We start from the raw sequence: 18,495 nt of genomic DNA, 5'->3' as shown, positions 1-18,495 counted from the left end.
CTGCTAAGCCTGACGACCTCCCTGAACTGTCGGGTCCAATCCTACACAAATGGACTCGAATGAGGTGTCAAACATACTCTTATCAACTCTTAACCAATCCCCCATAATCCCTTCTGACCCTCTAAAAACAATCACACAAAGCATGCAAAAGAAGGCTGGACAGAACACATTCGGCGGCAGGTTCGGCGGCCGAATGTCCTGAACAGAGCCGAAACTCAAGTACCTTCGGCGGCCGAATCTCCTCTTTCGGCGGCCGAACCCTTTCGGGGGCTACTTTCGGAGGCCGAATCCCCTAAACAGAGCCGAACCTCAAGGTACTCAGGAGCAAGCTGTGGCAGTCTAAGCCACCATGCAAGGGGTTCGGCGGCCGAATCCTTCTTCGGCTGCCGAACCTGAGTTCTTTAAGAACTCAGCTTCTCCCGCAACCTAGCTCCTCCATCTTTTCCTCCTCTCTAAACATGCATAACTTCATACCTCAACTTACATATACTCAAGTATATGCTCCAAGGGGTCCAAAACTACCTATCAACCCCAACAATCAACCCACATAACACCTACTCATGCATAAACCATTAAAACATCACAACTACACTTATAAACATAACTCTACCCTTAACCTCTTAAAAAGCTATTCGACATCATTAAAACAAGTATAAAGACTTCCCTTACCTCCTGAAATCAGAAGCTGGACAACCTGAACACCAAGCTATGCACCAACACCTCTTTTCCTTCACCAAAACACCAACACTCTCTTCTTTTGTTTCACAACGTTCTAAACACTTTACCACCCTCAAACCTGTGCATGAGTGATTAAAAGCTTATAGATGAGTCATGGGAGACGTGGCATAACCTCTGGGAAGATTTGGAGGTAACATCTGTCCCAAAACAATGACTAAGGAGTGCCCACACATTGGCTGGCCAACTCAGCTTCGGCTGCCGAATCGCATGCAAAACCATGCAACATTCGGGGGCCGAACTTAACCTTTGGAGGCCGAACATTGAGCACTTTCGGCGGCCGAACTTAACATTCGGGGGCCGAACATTGACAGAAACTCCTTTGGCCAATTCTCCACAAAACTCAACTCTTTTCTGAATCAAACCTTTTAAACACTTAAAATCATTTTAGAAAACCTTTACTCTTACCCTTCAAGAACCTCTGACATCCCTGAATTCCACCGGATGGTAAGAATTCCGATGCCTGATTTAGCCGGGTATTACAGATCATGCTAGAATCGTGTCATTTCTTTGAGATAAAATATGTAGTTTAGTTCCACTCACCTCTGCTCTTCTGGCAGATACTGTACTGACTCTGATATCTCTAACTCTGATGACCTCCTCGAACTCTCGGGTCCAATCCTACACAAATGGACTTGAATGAGGTGTCATACATACTTTGAATAACTCTGAAACAAATTCCCATAATCCCCTCTAAACCTCTGAACATAATCACATAACGCATGCAAAAAGAAGGCTGGACAGAACACATTCGGCAGCAGGTTCGGCGGCCGAATGTCCTCTCCAGAGCCGAAACTCATGCATGTTCGGCGGCACCTTCGGCGGCCGAATGTGCATGACAGATCCGAAAGTCCATTCTTTCGGAGGCAACCGTAGGCAGCCGAAACTACCTCCACAAGGGGTTCGGCGGCCGAATCCTCCCTTCGGCGGCCGAACCTGAGTTCATCCAGAACTCAGCTTCGTGCATAAACAAGCCTGTCAAGCAACTCCACTCCACAAGAGGTTCGGCGGCCGATTCTTCACTTCGGCGGCCGAAGCTGGGTTCTCCAGAAGGCAGAACCTTGCTTCCTCTCATGCACAACGTCTCCAACACACTCTAACATGCATAACTCAGCGTCTCAACTCACATATACTCTGGTATATGCACAAAGGGGTCCCAAACTACCTATTAACCCCAACAAAACAACTAACACAACACATAATCATGCTTGCACCATTAATACATCAACTAAACTCTAAAACCTAAACATGCAACTCTACCCTTAACCTCGTGAAAGAAAACCATAAAACAAGGATAAAGACCGCTCTTACCTCCTGGAACTAGAAGAGGAACAACTTGAACTCAACAAATCCCCTTCACACGCTTCAAACCACCAAAACCTTTCTTTTCTCTCAAAACCTTCAACACCTCTTGCAAACGAGCAACCCTCTGCATGAGCTGCTTAAAAGCCTGCAGATGAGTCAAGGGAGACGTGGCCTAACCTCTGGTCATGAGCTGGAGGTGAACACCTGGCCAAACCACGGACTGAGGAGCATGCACAACTAACCGACCACCTCAGCTTCGGCTGCCGAAACTGCATGCAAAACCATGCAACGTTCGGGGGCCGAACATAACCTTCGGGGGCCGAACATTGGGCACTTTCGGCGGCCGAACTTATCCTTCGGGGGCCGAACACGACAGAAACTCCTTTGGCCAATTCTCCATAAACCTCAACTCGTTTTCTCCCCTAACCTTTACAACATTTGAAAATATTGGAGAAAACTTTCTCGTACCCTTCCAGAGACCTCTGACATCCTCAAATTCCACCGGACGGTAGGAATTCCGATGTCTGAATCTAGCCGGGTATTACATTCTTCCCCCCTTTAAGAACATTCGTCCTCGAATGTTCACACAATAAGCACATATGCAAAGAAGCAATTAAGGAAAGCTTAACACTTTCCTCTGAGAAGAGATACAGATACTATTGGAGTAAAACTCCCGGGTTATCTAACTTTCTGATTCTTCTCTGCGTAATCTATGTCCCCACTCCCACTGATTACTGACCACTCCTGTCTGTACACAGTCCATTTGACTCTCTTCTTTACCCTTTTTAACTTTTCTCAGCTCTATTCCTACTACTCTGGTTATACTACCTCTTTACTCAACCCGGTCAGAGGAGCAATAACACTAAGGAAATGCTACATGCCTTGCCTATAGCTTTAACTTTCTCAAGTATGCCCCGATATCGAACTCAGATTACATAACTTGGCCTCTATGCTATGTTCTCTTACCATTTACAACACTTCGTAGATAATGGGCATGCTTCTCTCGTTTTCTGAACTATTCTATGCTTTTGCTACGCCACTCTGATTCTTGCCCGCCTTTCTTCTTCTTTACGATCCTGGCTTTTTCTCTTTTAGTCCTTTCTAACTATACTGGACTATCTCTAGCTCTCTAGCTCTTTAGCTCTCTAGCTGTCTAGTATACTTAGAGTCGTCGCTGAGCAGTTTTCTCCTTACCTCTGGGTTAGCCTCGTCACTATACTACAGATCTCATCTCTACGCAACTGCTAACCTGCCTTTTCTCTACCTGTCGACATCTAGTGCCCAAGTCTCAGATCATACGGAATGAGCTAGTCCAATAGATCCTCCATTCTGCATGGGAACACCTGGCCTTGGTAGTGCTTTTGTGCAACTGTTCACAGTTGTGACAAAGTCTCAAGGTTTCATCCTTCGTTTCTCACACCGATACTGAAACCTTCCAGGGTGTAGTACTCAGTCGGATAGAAGCCTTATCTACCAAGTTCACACTGTTCTACTATCTTTCTTACTTATGCAACTGTTTTTCTAACTCTTACATGCTACAGGTACCATTTCAAAGGAAGAGGTGAAAATGAGTCTAGTCTCCACCTTCACTTAACTTTCAGACGCTATATTGTTTTACCAATGGTAACCCTGTTAGCCTGTCTGGGATAACACATATAACTCTCTTTCTCTCTTTCTGATTATGGGTACTGAGACTGGTTCCCTGACCTGGCTCCTATGCTCTCACCCAAGAGCAGAAAACCCCTGACTACCTTTCCTACAGCGTTCACGAGCCTGTAGGGCTGCTATCAAACTTCTGGGTGTGCTATCCTGTCCCTTCAAAGGACTAACTCTGACCCATCCGAGCCTCTAACCTCTGAACTTTTCTACCTTGTCTTTGCAGACTTAGGTAGTACCTCGAGTAGCTAGCCAATCCGCCCTAGATTGACATCACTAGTCAACTCTAGAACCATAAGGTCAGCTGGATTGCATCCACTACTCTCAACAACCTCTGATCTATACTGACTCACTGACTCTACCTCAGATGGATCACACTCGGGTTCACTAACCCAGAGAAAACACTCTAAGCCCAGAAGTTATCAACCCTCCTCTATCTATGGCTTTCAAACCACAGGGAAAGAAACATCAGGGTCCACTATAACTTACACATCTGAACACCCTCAAGTGAACGTATCTGACGTCACCGTGTTCGATGTGTTAGCCTCCTACTGAGTCAGGATGAAGATCCAAGCTAAAGCTACTGAATCTTCCCTCGGGAACCGACCAAAGAAAAGGAGAACTCTCTTCTCCTACCTTAACCACTGTCCTGAAACATGGCTAGAGCTACAGGCTGAGTGACACTACTAGAAGTCATCTGCTGGGACTGTGCCAATCAGGGCCGCAGTAGGACACTCACATAATATGAGTCCTTTCTGCTCGCATCTATACATGCCGTAGTCCCATACCATCAGACTACTTTTGTGTAAACTCCACGCCTCACGTATCCAGAACTATCTGAACTAGAGCTCAATCGCCATCGAATCCCAGACTAAACTGAAATCTCTTTCTACACTTTCTTACTTTACATTTCTTCTATTCTATTCTTTCTCTGCTCTATATTATCTCATTTACTCTTTTCTTTACTTACTTTTCTCTTACTTACTTTTATTCTTTTTCTTACTCTTCACTTTCTTACGCTATTCTCTGCCTTATTTCTTTCCTTAAGGTCTACACGCAGAGATGAGAGATCACGCTCTCTCTATCTGGATTTCAAATCCACGGCTATAGCTCTCGAGCTTTTTCCCGGCGCACTAACCTTTAACGACTCACTTATCTCTGAACTTCTAACTCTAGTATACTTTACTATTTTCATTTTCACATCAACTGATATTCTATACACATCAGAACACTCAAAAGTGAGTTTACCTGGTACCACTGTGTTCCGTGTGTCTGTCTCTGGCTGATCCTGGGTGAAAATCCGAGCCGAAACTAACGGACTTCCACTTAAGGAATCTCCTGAAGAAGGAACTACCTCTCTTTCTCTATCTCTGGTTGGAGCTTCTGGTGGAATGATATGGTCTGAGGATGTCTGTGGGCACTGTGCTGACACGATGATAGTGGGACACTCTCGTGCCATGTGCCCCTTCTGTCCGCACCGGAAACATGCTGTTGTCCCAGCCCGACAGACTCCTTTGTGCCTCCGACCGCACCTCGCACAGCTAGAACTACCCCAACCAGAACTCGAACCCTCGCGACAACCCATGCCAAACTGTACCCTATTCCAGAACTCTCTTTTCTTTGATCCTTTCAGGCCTCTCACTTTCTTTTTATTCTTTGCAGCAGCCTCACCCAAAGGGAAACGATCACTATTCTCTGGGTCATTTTCTACACTCATGTTTTCTGTCTGCCCTGGCTGCTCACAGTCACTCTCTTTATGCTCCCTTGAGTTATCTGAACAAGCCCATCCTGCAAACTCTATAGCAAACTGTTCCCAGGATAAGCTTTCTACCCTCGGGTCCACATACTGGGTGAACCATTCCCTTGTCTTCTCACATTTCACTGTGACCCCTGCCATCTGAATGGCTCTACTCTCACTGGCTCCCAACTCGTCAGTTATCATCTTGACCATTCTAAGATACTCCAAAGGGTCATCACCTGTCTCAAATGTGGGAACATCCAACCGCAAATAGTCTATCATCTGTACCCTACTTCCTCCAGGTGAACTACACTTAGGTATTTGGACAACTGGGGCTACTGGTTCTATTGGTGGTGAAGGAGGTGCAACATTCCCTGAGGTAGGGTTTGCTAAACTTGGATAACCAAAGAAGGGTGGAAACACGGTATACTGTGGATGTGGTAGTGGATATGGCGGATAAAAGGAAGGATAGGGCATAAAGATGGGATATGGGTTATACCTAGGAAACTCTGATGTACCTCTCATCGGGTACTCTGCCCCCCACTGGTAGGGTGGATACTGAGGTGGAACAAATCTCGAGGCCTGAGTGCCTCCTTGGGACTCACCCATATCTCCTCCCAACCTACTCCTGCCAAAGCTACCATCTCAACTCTGCTCATTCTCCTCTATTTCTCTCATAACCCCCGACATCCCACTCTGAACAATTCCCCTTCTACTCTCTTCAACAGACCTTCTAGGGTCCCTTGATGTACCTTCTCTGCTTAAGCTATTTGATGTTGCCCTTTGCAGAACGGGGAGATGAGCATCCATATCCTCATCCTCCGGCGGAGCTCCATTCAATCTCATAGATCGACGAGTTCCTCTCATCCTGCCTCTGAAAAGCACAACATCACACAAAAATATCATCAAATGATCCATGTGAAAACACATGAATCCTCAGCACATATCACACATATCAATAATGCACATGCAGCCCATCATGGTATTTCACATCAGCATGCAAGACAGGACTCCACATCCTATCCTAGTGGACATGATTATACCTATTGTGCTTCCCCTCCTATACTAACCAACACCTCTTTCCGATGTGGGATATCTCAACACACCGTACTCTTGAGGCCCTATGCTCTGATACCAATCTGTAACGACCCGGAAACCGGTACCCCTTAGTAACGGTCCGAACCATTACTGGCACTAGGATCCAGATCGGCTTAAGGCCGCCGGGACCCGTAGTCAGCCAACTATACTCTCTGTGTATCTGATAAATCCCATACATGTTACAAAACGACTCAACAGTCCTGTAAAACTCTGTAGGCTTAACTGCGGCGACTCAGATACGTCAATCTGAAATGGCCCTCAAGGCCTATACCAGGGACTACTATCTGCTGTGGGTCAAGGGATTTAAACCCTTTTAATCTGTAACACATCCCATTGGTATCTCATCAAAGCCATACGTTAAGCCCAACTCACACATTTCTCATCAAGAAACGTAAAACAGGATTCATGTACAAGGGATTAACCATACATCACACTATAGCAATGACACTAGAGAAAGCACAAGTCTATCCAGTAAATGACAATACATATCAATACATTACATGACAACTAATCTTTTAATTATATCATGTCCACTATGCTATTACAACCAGACATTCATGCATCACTGTTCTCTGTACTCTTGCTGACTTTGACTTCCCATAGCTATCTTAGAACCTGCAAAACTGGGATTAAGGGAGTGGGATGAGCTCTAGAGCCCAGTGAGGAGGAACAATAAAAACAGTTCATTCATTACATGCTCTCATGAAATGCAGCACATCACAAACATATCATCTCAAGGATGAACTTGTCACCAATAACCCTCAACTACATGTTATACTAATGCCAACTGTGCCAAGGAGACTATGTCATCACCTGGTCTACACTTATCTCTCTGATATCACAACATGACTAACTATGCCAAGGAGACGAGGTCTCACCTGGTCTACACTTAACTCTGCTTTGACAGCCCAGCTGTCTCACTCATAGTACCAGGAGCGACCTGGACTATCCAGGGGCGACCTGGTATGGCTATCTCATGCCATAAATCTGTATCTGCTCTCTGTCAAGGGCTAAGGATCATCCAACATTCATCCACATCAACAACATTTTATGCAATGCATCATCATCGTGAATTCTAATGCAATACAACCTAATACATAACATGGCAGTTTATGATGCATGGATCATGCTAGAATCGTGTCATTTCTTTGAGATAAAATATGTAGTTTAGTTCCACTCACCTCTGCTCTTCTGGCAGATACTGTACTGACTCTGATATCTCTAACTCTGATGACCTCCTCGAACTCTCGGGTCCAATCCTACACAAATGGACTCGAATGAGGTGTCATACATACTTTGAATAACTCTGAAACAAATTCCCATAATCCCCTCTAAACCTCTGAACATAATCACATAACGCATGCAAAAAGAAGGCTGGACAGAACACATTCGGCAGCAGGTTCGGCGGCCGAATGTCCTCTCCAGAGCCGAAACTCATGCATGTTCGGCGGCACCTTCGGCGGCCGAATGTGCATGACAGATCCGAAAGTCCATTCTTTCGGAGGCAACCGTAGGCAGCCGAAACTACCTCCACAAGGGGTTCGGCGGCCGAATCCTCCCTTCGGCGGCCGAACCTGAGTTCATCCAGAACTCAGCTTCGTGCATAAACAAGCCTGTCAAGCAACTCCACTCCACAAGAGGTTCGGCGGCCGATTCTTCACTTCGGCGGCCGAAGCTGGGTTCTCCAGAAGGCAGAACCTTGCTTCCTCTCATGCACAACGTCTCCAACACACTCTAACATGCATAACTCAGCGTCTCAACTCACATATACTCTGGTATATGCACAAAGGGGTCCCAAACTACCTATTAACCCCAACAAAACAACTAACACAACACATAATCATGCTTGCACCATTAATACATCAACTAAACTCTAAAACCTAAACATGCAACTCTACCCTTAACCTCGTGAAAGAAAACCATAAAACAAGGATAAAGACCGCTCTTACCTCCTGGAACTAGAAGAGGAACAACTTGAACTCAACAAATCCCCTTCACACGCTTCAAACCACCAAAACCTTTCTTTTCTCTCAAAACCTTCAACACCTCTTGCAAACGAGCAACCCTCTGCATGAGCTGCTTAAAAGCCTGCAGATGAGTCAAGGGAGACGTGGCCTAACCTCTGGTCATGAGCTGGAGGTGAACACCTGGCCAAACCACGGACTGAGGAGCATGCATAACTAACCGACCACCTCAGCTTCGGCTGCCGAAACTGCATGCAAAACCATGCAACGTTCGGGGGCCGAACATAACCTTCGGGGGCCGAACATTGGGCACTTTCGGCGGCCGAACTTATCCTTCGGGGGCCGAACATGACAGAAACTCCTTTGGCCAATTCTCCATAAACCTCAACTCGTTTTCTCCCCTAACCTTTACAACATTTGAAAATATTGGAGAAAACTTTCTCGTACCCTTCCAGAGACCTCTGACATCCTCAAATTCCACCGGACGGTAGGAATTCCGATGTCTGAATCTAGCCGGGTATTACAGGCACTACTCTGCTGGTGATCTCTACTAGCTCAGGCCCTGCTAAGGCCCTTTCTCCCACTTCTTCCTAGCAAACAGATGACATACACTTCCTCCCATAAATAGCTTCATAAGGAGCCATCCCTATGCTAGCATGATAGCTGTTATTGTAGGCAAACTCCACTAAGGGTAGATGCTGCCTCTAAGAACCGCCAAAATTTAGCACACATATTCTGAGCATATCTTCAATTGTCTGGATGGTCCTCTCTGACTGTAGGCAGTGCTAAAATCCAACCTAGTACCCATAGCACTCTGCAGACTTCGCCAAAACTAGGAGGTGAACTGGGGTTCCCTATCTGACACTATTGAAACGGGAGCCCCATGCAACCTGACCACTTCATCCACATATACCTGTGCCAATTTATCCACAGAATAGCCACTCCTGACCGGGATAAAGTGAGCAGATTTGGTCAGTCTATCCACAATCACCCATATGGAGTCCAATCTGTTGGACGTTGCCGGTAACCCCACCATGAAATCCATTGCAACATTCTCCCATTTCCACTCTAAAATCGACAGTGGGTTAAGCATTCCAGCCGACTTTTGATGTTCTAGCTTCACCCTTTGTGTAACGACCCCAAAATGGACCGTCACCGGCGCTAGGATTCAGGTCGGCTTAAGGCCGCCAGAACCCGTAGCAAGCCTGCTATACTATCTGTGTACCTGTAAACCTCATACATGATCATACATTTTCTGTGAAAATAAAACTCTTTTCTGAACCAAGGCTTAACCTGTGCATGCACTATCTCTGTACTCTGTACTCATGTACTCTGTACTCTGTATCCCTGACTAGAGCTTGCTCTAGATGGGTTCACTCATACCTGTTAAGCCTGGTTTTCACATACAGGAAAACATATATACATATACAGATCATGTACAACACATACATTACTAGGTCAAGCAACAACTATTACATCTCGTTAATATTACATGTCCACTCTAAGCTATTACAATTCTCTTTACTTTTCTTGTGCTCTGCTGGACTGTCCCTGTACACTGTACACTGAACCTGCAAAACTGGGGTTAAGGGAGTGGGATGAGCTCTATAGCCCAGTGAGTAGAACAGTAAAACATCGCAGTAAAATATGATCTCATGGAATGCACCATATCACAGACAAGCCACATCAAGAGTAAACCTGTCACCACATAGTCCCAGTAACTCTGTGCCAGGGCGTAGAATCGAGCACCTGGTCTTCCTGTCATATATGTATATGTGTATATAACACCTCTGTACTTACCATTGCCAGGGCGTAGTCAAAGGCTCCTGGACTTTGCTATACCTGCCAGGGCGTAGTCAAAGGCTCCTGGACTTCACTATACCTGCCAGGGCGTAGTCAAAGGCTCCTGGACTTCCTGTCTGAGACTATTGGATCATTCAGCATTCACTCACATCACCAAATAACGATGCAATGCCACATATTCGTGAGTACTAATGCAATCAACCTATGACATAAACATGATGCATGAGATATGCTAAAAGCAGTTTATAGTTCAAGTAAAAGTTATCAGTTTAGTTCCACTCACCTCTGGCTATCTGGACTGACTGACTCTGCAGGCTCTGAACCTCTGGAGCAGTACTCACTGCTGCTCTCTCTGGTTCCTCTGGTCTGTACCTATACAGATGGACTCAAATGAAGGACCAAACAAGCGTAGAAATAACTCTCTTAAACTTCCCCAAGAATCCCCCTAAACTTACTCAACTAGCCATGCAAAGCATGCAAAAACACTCGGGGGCAAGCTGTGGCAACCAAGCCACCATGCAGGAGGTTCGGCGGCCGAATGAACTTTCGGCTGCCGAACCTGAGTTCATCCAGAACTCAGCTTCAACGGCAAACCATCTCCTTCTTTCCTTCAACCACTCAAACCATATAAACTTCACCTCCTCAACATACATATACTCATGTATATGATCACAGGGGTCCAAAACTAGCTAATAACCCCAAACAACAAAACAAACATAACACATAAACATGTATACATGCATAACTCATCAAAACCATCATTAATAACCTAAGCATGCATCTCCTTCCTTTATCCCCATAAAACCTTCAGAAAACACATAAACAAGGTCCAGATCTTCCCTTACCGCTATAAACAGGAAGATGAACGTTCTGAATCCAAGGAAAACAGATCAACTCGTCTTCACCCTCACTAACTCTCCAAAGCTCACTTTTTGCTTCACAACGAGCAACCTCTTGCATGAGCTGCTCAAACCGAACAAATAAAGCATAGAAGACGTGGCCAAGCCTCTGGCAACAAGTTGGACATGACACCTGTCCACAATGCTGACTCAGGATTGCTCAAAAGCTGGCTGACCAACTCAGCTTCGGCTGCCGAATCGCATGCAAAACCATGCAACATTCGGGGGCCGAACTTGAACTTCGGAAGCCAATCATTGGGCACTTTCGGCGGCCGAACTTACCTTCGGCGGCCGAACTTGGCTCAACTGCCTTAGGTCAATTTCAACTCAATGCTCACTTCCATTAACCTTAAAACATCAACGTAAAACATAAATCCTACCCTTAGATAGAATCCCAACACCCCGGATTCCACCAGACAATAGGAATTCCGGTGCCGGATTCTAGCCGGGTATTACACTTTGGCATACCTCACAGGCGGACATGAACTGTGCCACTTCTCTTTTCATAGCTGGCCACCAATAAACTCTTTTCAAATCCTGGTACATTTTGGTAGCTCCAGGGTGAACGCTGTATCTAGCATTATGAGCTTCCCTCATAATGTCTCCCTTCAAACTCACGTCATCTGGTACACATAACCTATTCCCATAGCGGAGGATCCCCATGTTGTCAAATCTGAACTCATCGTTCTTGCCTGCTTGAACTGCTCTGGGTCCTCATGTTGTTTCTGAGCCACCTGCTCCAGAAACACGGGTGTCACTCTCATCTGAGCTATCAAAGCACCTGTACCAGACAAATCCAACTGCAGCCCTTCATTAATGAGCTTATAGAATTCCCTCACCACTGGTCTCCTCTCTACTGTAATATGGGATAGACTGTCAAGTGATTTCCGGCTTAGGGCATCTGCCACAACATTTGCCTTACCCGGATGGAACTGAATTTTGCAATCATAGTCACTAAGCAGTTCTACCCATCTCCTCTGTCTTAGATTCAACTGTCTCTGACTCAAGATGTACTGCAAGCTCTTATGATCTGTGAAGATCTCACATTTCACTCCATAAAGGTAATGCCTCCACATCTTGAGTGCAAAGATCACAGCTGCCATCTCTAGGTCATGTGTAGGATAATTCAACTCATGCTTCTTCAGCTGCCTAGAAGCATCAGCAATTACCCTTTCATTTTGCATCAATACACAACCTAGTCCCACACGGGATGCATCACAAAACACTGTGAAATCTTCATTACTGGTAGGCAGAGCTAACACCGGTGCTAACGTTAACCTTTTCTTCAGCTCTTCAAAGCTTTTCTCGCACTGATCAGACCACACAAACCTCTGATTCTTTCTGGTCAATCTGGTCATAGGAGTAGCAATTTTTGAAGAGTCCTGAACGAACCTTCTATAGTAACCTGCCAAACTCAGAAAGCTTTTGATCTCTGTTACTATAGTGGGTCTGGGCCAGTTAGCTATAGCTTCTACCTTCTTGGAGTCCACTTCAATTCCCTTCTCTAACACAACATGCCCCAAGAATGAGATGCTCCTCAACCAGAATTCACACTTGGAGAACTTGGCATACAAGCCGTGCTCCCTCAGGGTTTGTAAAACTATCCTCAGATGATGGGCATGCTCCTCTGTGTTTCTGGAATACACTAAGATATCATCTATGAAGACAATAACAAAGTGATCCAGATACTGGCTAAAAACTCTGTTCATGAGGTCCATGAATGCGGCAGGGGCATTGGTAAGCCCAAACGGCATTACTAGGAACTCATAATGCCCATATCTGGTCCTGAATGCCGTCTTCGGCACATCTTCCTCTCTGATCCTTAGCTGGTGGAACCCGAATCTCAAATCTATCTTGGAAAAACAACCTGCTCCTGCTAGCTGGTCAAATAGATCGTCGATCCTAGGTAACGGGTATTTGTTGTTGGTAGTGACTTTGTTCAACTGCCTGTAGTCGATACAAAGTCTCAAGGATCCATCCTTCTTCTTTACAAACAGCACTGGAGCACCCCAAGGTGAGGTACTCGGTCGGATGAAACTCTTATCTACCAACTCTTGCAACTGCTCCTTTAGCTCCTTCAACTCTACTGGTGCCATCCTGTAGGGAGGGATAGAGATTGGTCTAATTCCAGGCATCACTTCTATTTCGAACTCTATCTCTCTAGCAGATGGTAGTCCTGGAAGCTCGTCTGGAAACTCTATCTGGAAACTCTCTAATCACAGGCACTGAGGCAGGCTCCCTAACCTGACTATCAAGCTCTCTCACATGAGCTAGAAACCCCAGACAACCTCTCCTGAGCAACCTGCGAGCCTATAGGGCTAATATCAGACCTCTAGGCATCCCTACACTGTCCCCCCAGCAGACTACTTTTGACCCATTATGTCCTCAGAAACTGACTACCTTGTCTCTACAGCCCAAGGTAGCACACGAGTAGAAAAACTGATCCATCCCTCGATCGACGTCCAGACAGTCAAGTCTAGGACCTCAAGGTCGGGTGGAAGGTATCTACCCTCAGCTGACACAGAACTGAACCGGCAGACTGACACTGCCACAGATGGATCACACTTGGGTCCACTAACCCAAAGATGACATTCTAGCCCAGAAGTTCTCCACTTAACCTCCCGACGACTCCTAGAGCAACTAAAGAAAGAGAAACACTAGGGTTCACAAAAGCACACACATCAGAACATTCAAAAGTGAGCGTACCTGACACCACCGTGTTTGATGCGTTTGCCTCCTGCTGAGCTTGGGTGAAGATCCGAGCTGGAGCTGACAGACCTTCTCCACGGGAACCTTCAGAAGAAAAGGCTGACCCTCTCCCTCTGCCTCGACCACTGAACTGCAACATGGCTGGAGCTGCTGGCTGAGCTGCTCTACCTGAAGCTGTCCGCTGGGACAGAGCCAACCAGGGCGCAATGGGACATTCACATACCATGTGCCCTTCCTGTCCGCATCTATAACATAGATTGGTCCCATATCGACAAACCCCTTTGTGCGGCCTCCCACACCTCATACACTCAGTACAAGCTGAGCCAGAGCTCGAACCACCACCTGATCCGTGACTAGACTTCAACTTCTTCCAGAACTTACTCTTCTTCCCCCTTAGGGTTCTGCCCCACTTCTTACTTCTTGTGGCGGCTGTACTCAGAGTGGAGGGATCAATTCCTCCTGAACCTGAGATTCTGGAATCCTGAGTCTGAGCGTCTCCTTGAGACTCTCCCATGCTTTCTTCAACCATACTCACATCCAGACCTCCATCCCTCCTCTGAACATTCCTCTCTACTTCTCTTGCATCTGCAGACATTCTCCTTAGATCCATTCCTTCTCTGCTTACATCAAAAGACCTTCCAGGGTCCCTTGATGTTCCCCATCTGTCGACTCTACACGACTGCGCTCTTGGCAGAGCAGGGGGAAAGGTGTCCATACCTTCCCTCTCAGATGGAACTCCAGTCGATTCCACAGATCGATGAGTGCCTCGCACCCTAGCTCCTCTGAAGAACAATACGCAAGCATACAAACATTAGTATCATACGGTTCATGTGGAAACACATGAACCTACATCACATACATAGCATAACATTAATGCACATGCATAAAATCATGGCATTTCACATCATCAATCAAGACAGGACTCGACATCCTATCCTAGTGGACATGATTTTGCCTATTGTGCTTGCCCTTCTATAACCTCTATGAGCCCAATACACTATAGGTCCGACCATATGAACCTAGGGCTCTAATACCACTCTGTAACGACCCAGAAACCGGACCGCTACCGGCGCTAGGATCTAGATCGGCTTAAGGCCGCCGGGACCCATAGCAAGCCTAACATACATCCTGTCACCTGGTCAAATCCCATACATGATCAAAACATTAACATAAAAACTTAAACATCTGATGTATATACCGAACTTGATCTGTATGCTAAATAACTGGAAACATAAAGAACCCCCTACTAGAGCCCTCATCAGATGCTCTAGCTGGGTAAACATAACATACATCAAGCACGGATCACATCCGATGAACCAAAACCTAACCTGTGCATGCATCCAAACCATAAACATAAAACCTCCACTAGAGTCCACATCAAATACTCTAGCGTGGTAAACATCACATGCCACAAGTTTGATTCAAACACAACTCATCACTAAAACATTACATACATCATGTACTAAAAAGGGACTAACCAAGTCTTAGGGCTAAGCACAATACTAATCCATAAACATAACTCTACTTTACGTTACATTACATCACATTATCTTACAATACATTATATCAATTTACTTTACATGTCCACACTAAAACACTAATCTATTACATAAGCATAACTTTACCCTTGACGCCTTCCTGGACTACCTCTGACCTGCAAACCTGAGGGTTAGGGGAAAGGGGTGAGCTAAAAAGCCCAGTGAGCAGAACATGAAAAACAATTTATAAAGATATGCCAGCATGAAATGCATCACATCACAAGTAAATCACCTTAAGATGGTATTGTCACCAATAGCCCTCCTACATATCTAATAAATGCCCGGCCCTCGACGGAGCTCCTCAAGTCTTCCTCTTAACATAACATATCCAATATGCCAGGGGCGATTAGGCCACACCTGGTCTTTCTCTTACTCTGTGCCAGGGGCGATTAGGCCACACCTAATCTTTTCATCTCATATCATCTCATATCATATCATAATGAGGGCTAGAGGATCATCCAATATCCATCCGCATCATTATCACCAAATTATGCAATGCCACATATTCGTGAATTCTAATGCAAACAACCTATTACATATCATGGTATTCATGATGCATGAACATGCTTAAAGCATTTGATTTCTTCAATATAAAAGAGTTATGTTCTACTCACCTCTGGCAGACGCTGGACTAACTCTGCAACAGCTAACACTGCTGGCCTTTTCGGTCCCTCGGGTCCGATCCTACACAAGTGGACTCGAATGAGGTGCCAAACACACTCTAAACAACTCATAAAACAACTCCCCAAAAACCCCCTAAAACATCCTCAAAACATGCATAGAAAACAACCATGAAAAAGGCTAGAAAGGGCACTTTCGGCGGCACTTTCGACAGCCGAAGGTCCCTTCCAGAGCTGAAAGCTATGCAGGTTCGGGGGCACTTTCGGCGGTCGAAAGTCCTTCTAGAGCCGAAAGTCTGGCACCTTCGGCGGCAGGTTCGGCGGCCGAAGCCTCTCACAGATCCGAAGGTCTTGGCCTTCGGGGGCACGTTAGGCGGCCAAAGCTGCCTTCCATGCAGGTTTCGGCAGCCGAACATAACTTTGGCGGCCGAACCTGGTCCCCTCTGAACAGCAGGTCCGAATCTGTCACAACCAAAACCAAACTCCAAACCACCCAAAACCTCACATGCTCTCTCCCAAACATGCATACACACTCCCACATGCATAAAGGGCATAAACTAACTTAAACCTCTCAACATAACATCACATAAACATACATTGGGCATAAAACCCACATAAACCCTAACATGCATATCTAACCATACTCAAGCATTAAAACTTCTTAAAACTTCATTAAAACATAAAGGAAAGCAAAGATCCACACTTACCTCTTGAAGATCGAGGGTTGGTGTGACCCAAAGCTAGAGATATGGAGAACCCAAGCTCCAAAAGTCTCCAAGCTCTCAAAACCTTGATCAAAACTTAAAACTATTCAAAGCAAAGATAAAACTCATGAAAACTTGAAGGATTTGAAGGAAAAGCACAAAAACAAACAAAGGAGGACATGAACACACCTGAGCTCGAGAATGGGGAGAAAACTCGCCCATTTTCGATCTGAGGGCCTTTTATAGGTGGCCGGCTAAACCTCCTTCGTCTGCCAAAGCTGCTGCCAAAACTTCACCACGTTTAGCGGCCGAACTTGGGGTTCGGCGGCCGAAAGGAAGCCACCTTCGGAAGTCTAACGTGCCTCCTAAACTATCCTATGTTCAGCGGCCGAACTTGAGGTTCGGCGGCCGAACCTGGGTCCTTCCTCCTTGGCCTATTCTTTTCAAAACTCATTTCTTTTCCATTTAAAACTATAAAATCAAGTAAAAACATTTTAGAAACACATTTTACCCCTCTAGAAGACTCTGGCATCTTCAGAATTCCAAATTCCAATAGGGATTCCGCCGGAAGGCAGGGATTCCGATGCCGGAATCTAGCCGGGTATTATATTCTTCCCCCCTTTAAGAACATTCGTCCCCAAATGTTCAAATAAACAGGCATTCTCAAATCATAGCATCACGCATACATAAACAAGCAAGCAAAACCTAAAACCTCTCTCCAAAGAGAGACACAGGTACGGCTGGAGTATGAACTCTCGGGTCCCTCAGGCACACTTTTCCATTATGTGGTGATTCCAAAGGGCTATCACCATCGGGATTCCTTGTTCCTCATATTCCTGACTTGTGTGTCTATGATCCGCACTGGCTGCTCAACATAGGTGAGACTCCCTGAGATCTCCACCTCTGGTTCTTAAAGAACCTCACTTGGATCTGACACGAACTCCCATAACACATGAACATGGAAATCCGAATGGACTTTCTCCATAAGGAATCACCCTTTCCAAAAGAAACACCATAGCAATACCCAACTTCCTCCTGAAACTCAACATGCTTCCACTGCGCACTCTGATCCTTTCTCTACTTCCTTCTTCTCTACTAACTGACTTCTTCTCTAACCCTCAACAGGTAGTACCCGGATCTCAGATCTATCTTGGACAACAACCGGCTCCTGCTAGCTAGTCCAATAGATCACCAATCCTAAGGGATACTTGTCCTTGGTAGTGACCTTGTTCAACTGCTTACAGTCATTACAAAGTCTCAAGGATCCATCCTTCTTTTTCCCACAACAACCCTGGAACACTCCAGGGTGAGGTACTAGGTCGGATAAAACCCTTATCTACCAAGTCTCGCCACTACTCTGACTACTACCTCAACTCTGTAGGTGCCATCCTGTAGAGAAAGATAGAGATGAACCTAATTCCTGACATCACTTCTATTTCCAAACTCTATCTCTATAGCAGGTGGTAAACCTGACAGCTCGTCTGGGAAGACATCTAAGAACTCTTTCTAACACTGACACGGAGGCTGGTTCCCCGACCCGACTACTAAACTCTCAAACAAGAGCTAGAACCCTCTGACAACTCCTCCTACGCACCCTATGAGCCTGACGGCTGACATCAAACCTCTAGGCATCCCAACACTATCCCCTCAGCAGACTACTTTTGACCCATTCTATCCTCAGAACCTGACTACCTTGTCCCTACAGCCCAAGGTAGCGCCACGAGTA

The sequence above is a fragment of the Manihot esculenta genome, chromosome 13, assembly GCF_001659605.2.
Source record: "Manihot esculenta cultivar AM560-2 chromosome 13, M.esculenta_v8, whole genome shotgun sequence".
In the NCBI taxonomy this organism is placed as follows: Eukaryota; Viridiplantae; Streptophyta; class Magnoliopsida; order Malpighiales; family Euphorbiaceae; genus Manihot; species Manihot esculenta.
The sequence above is the reverse complement of the archived record's forward strand: the minus strand, read 5'-3'. Positions refer to the sequence as shown.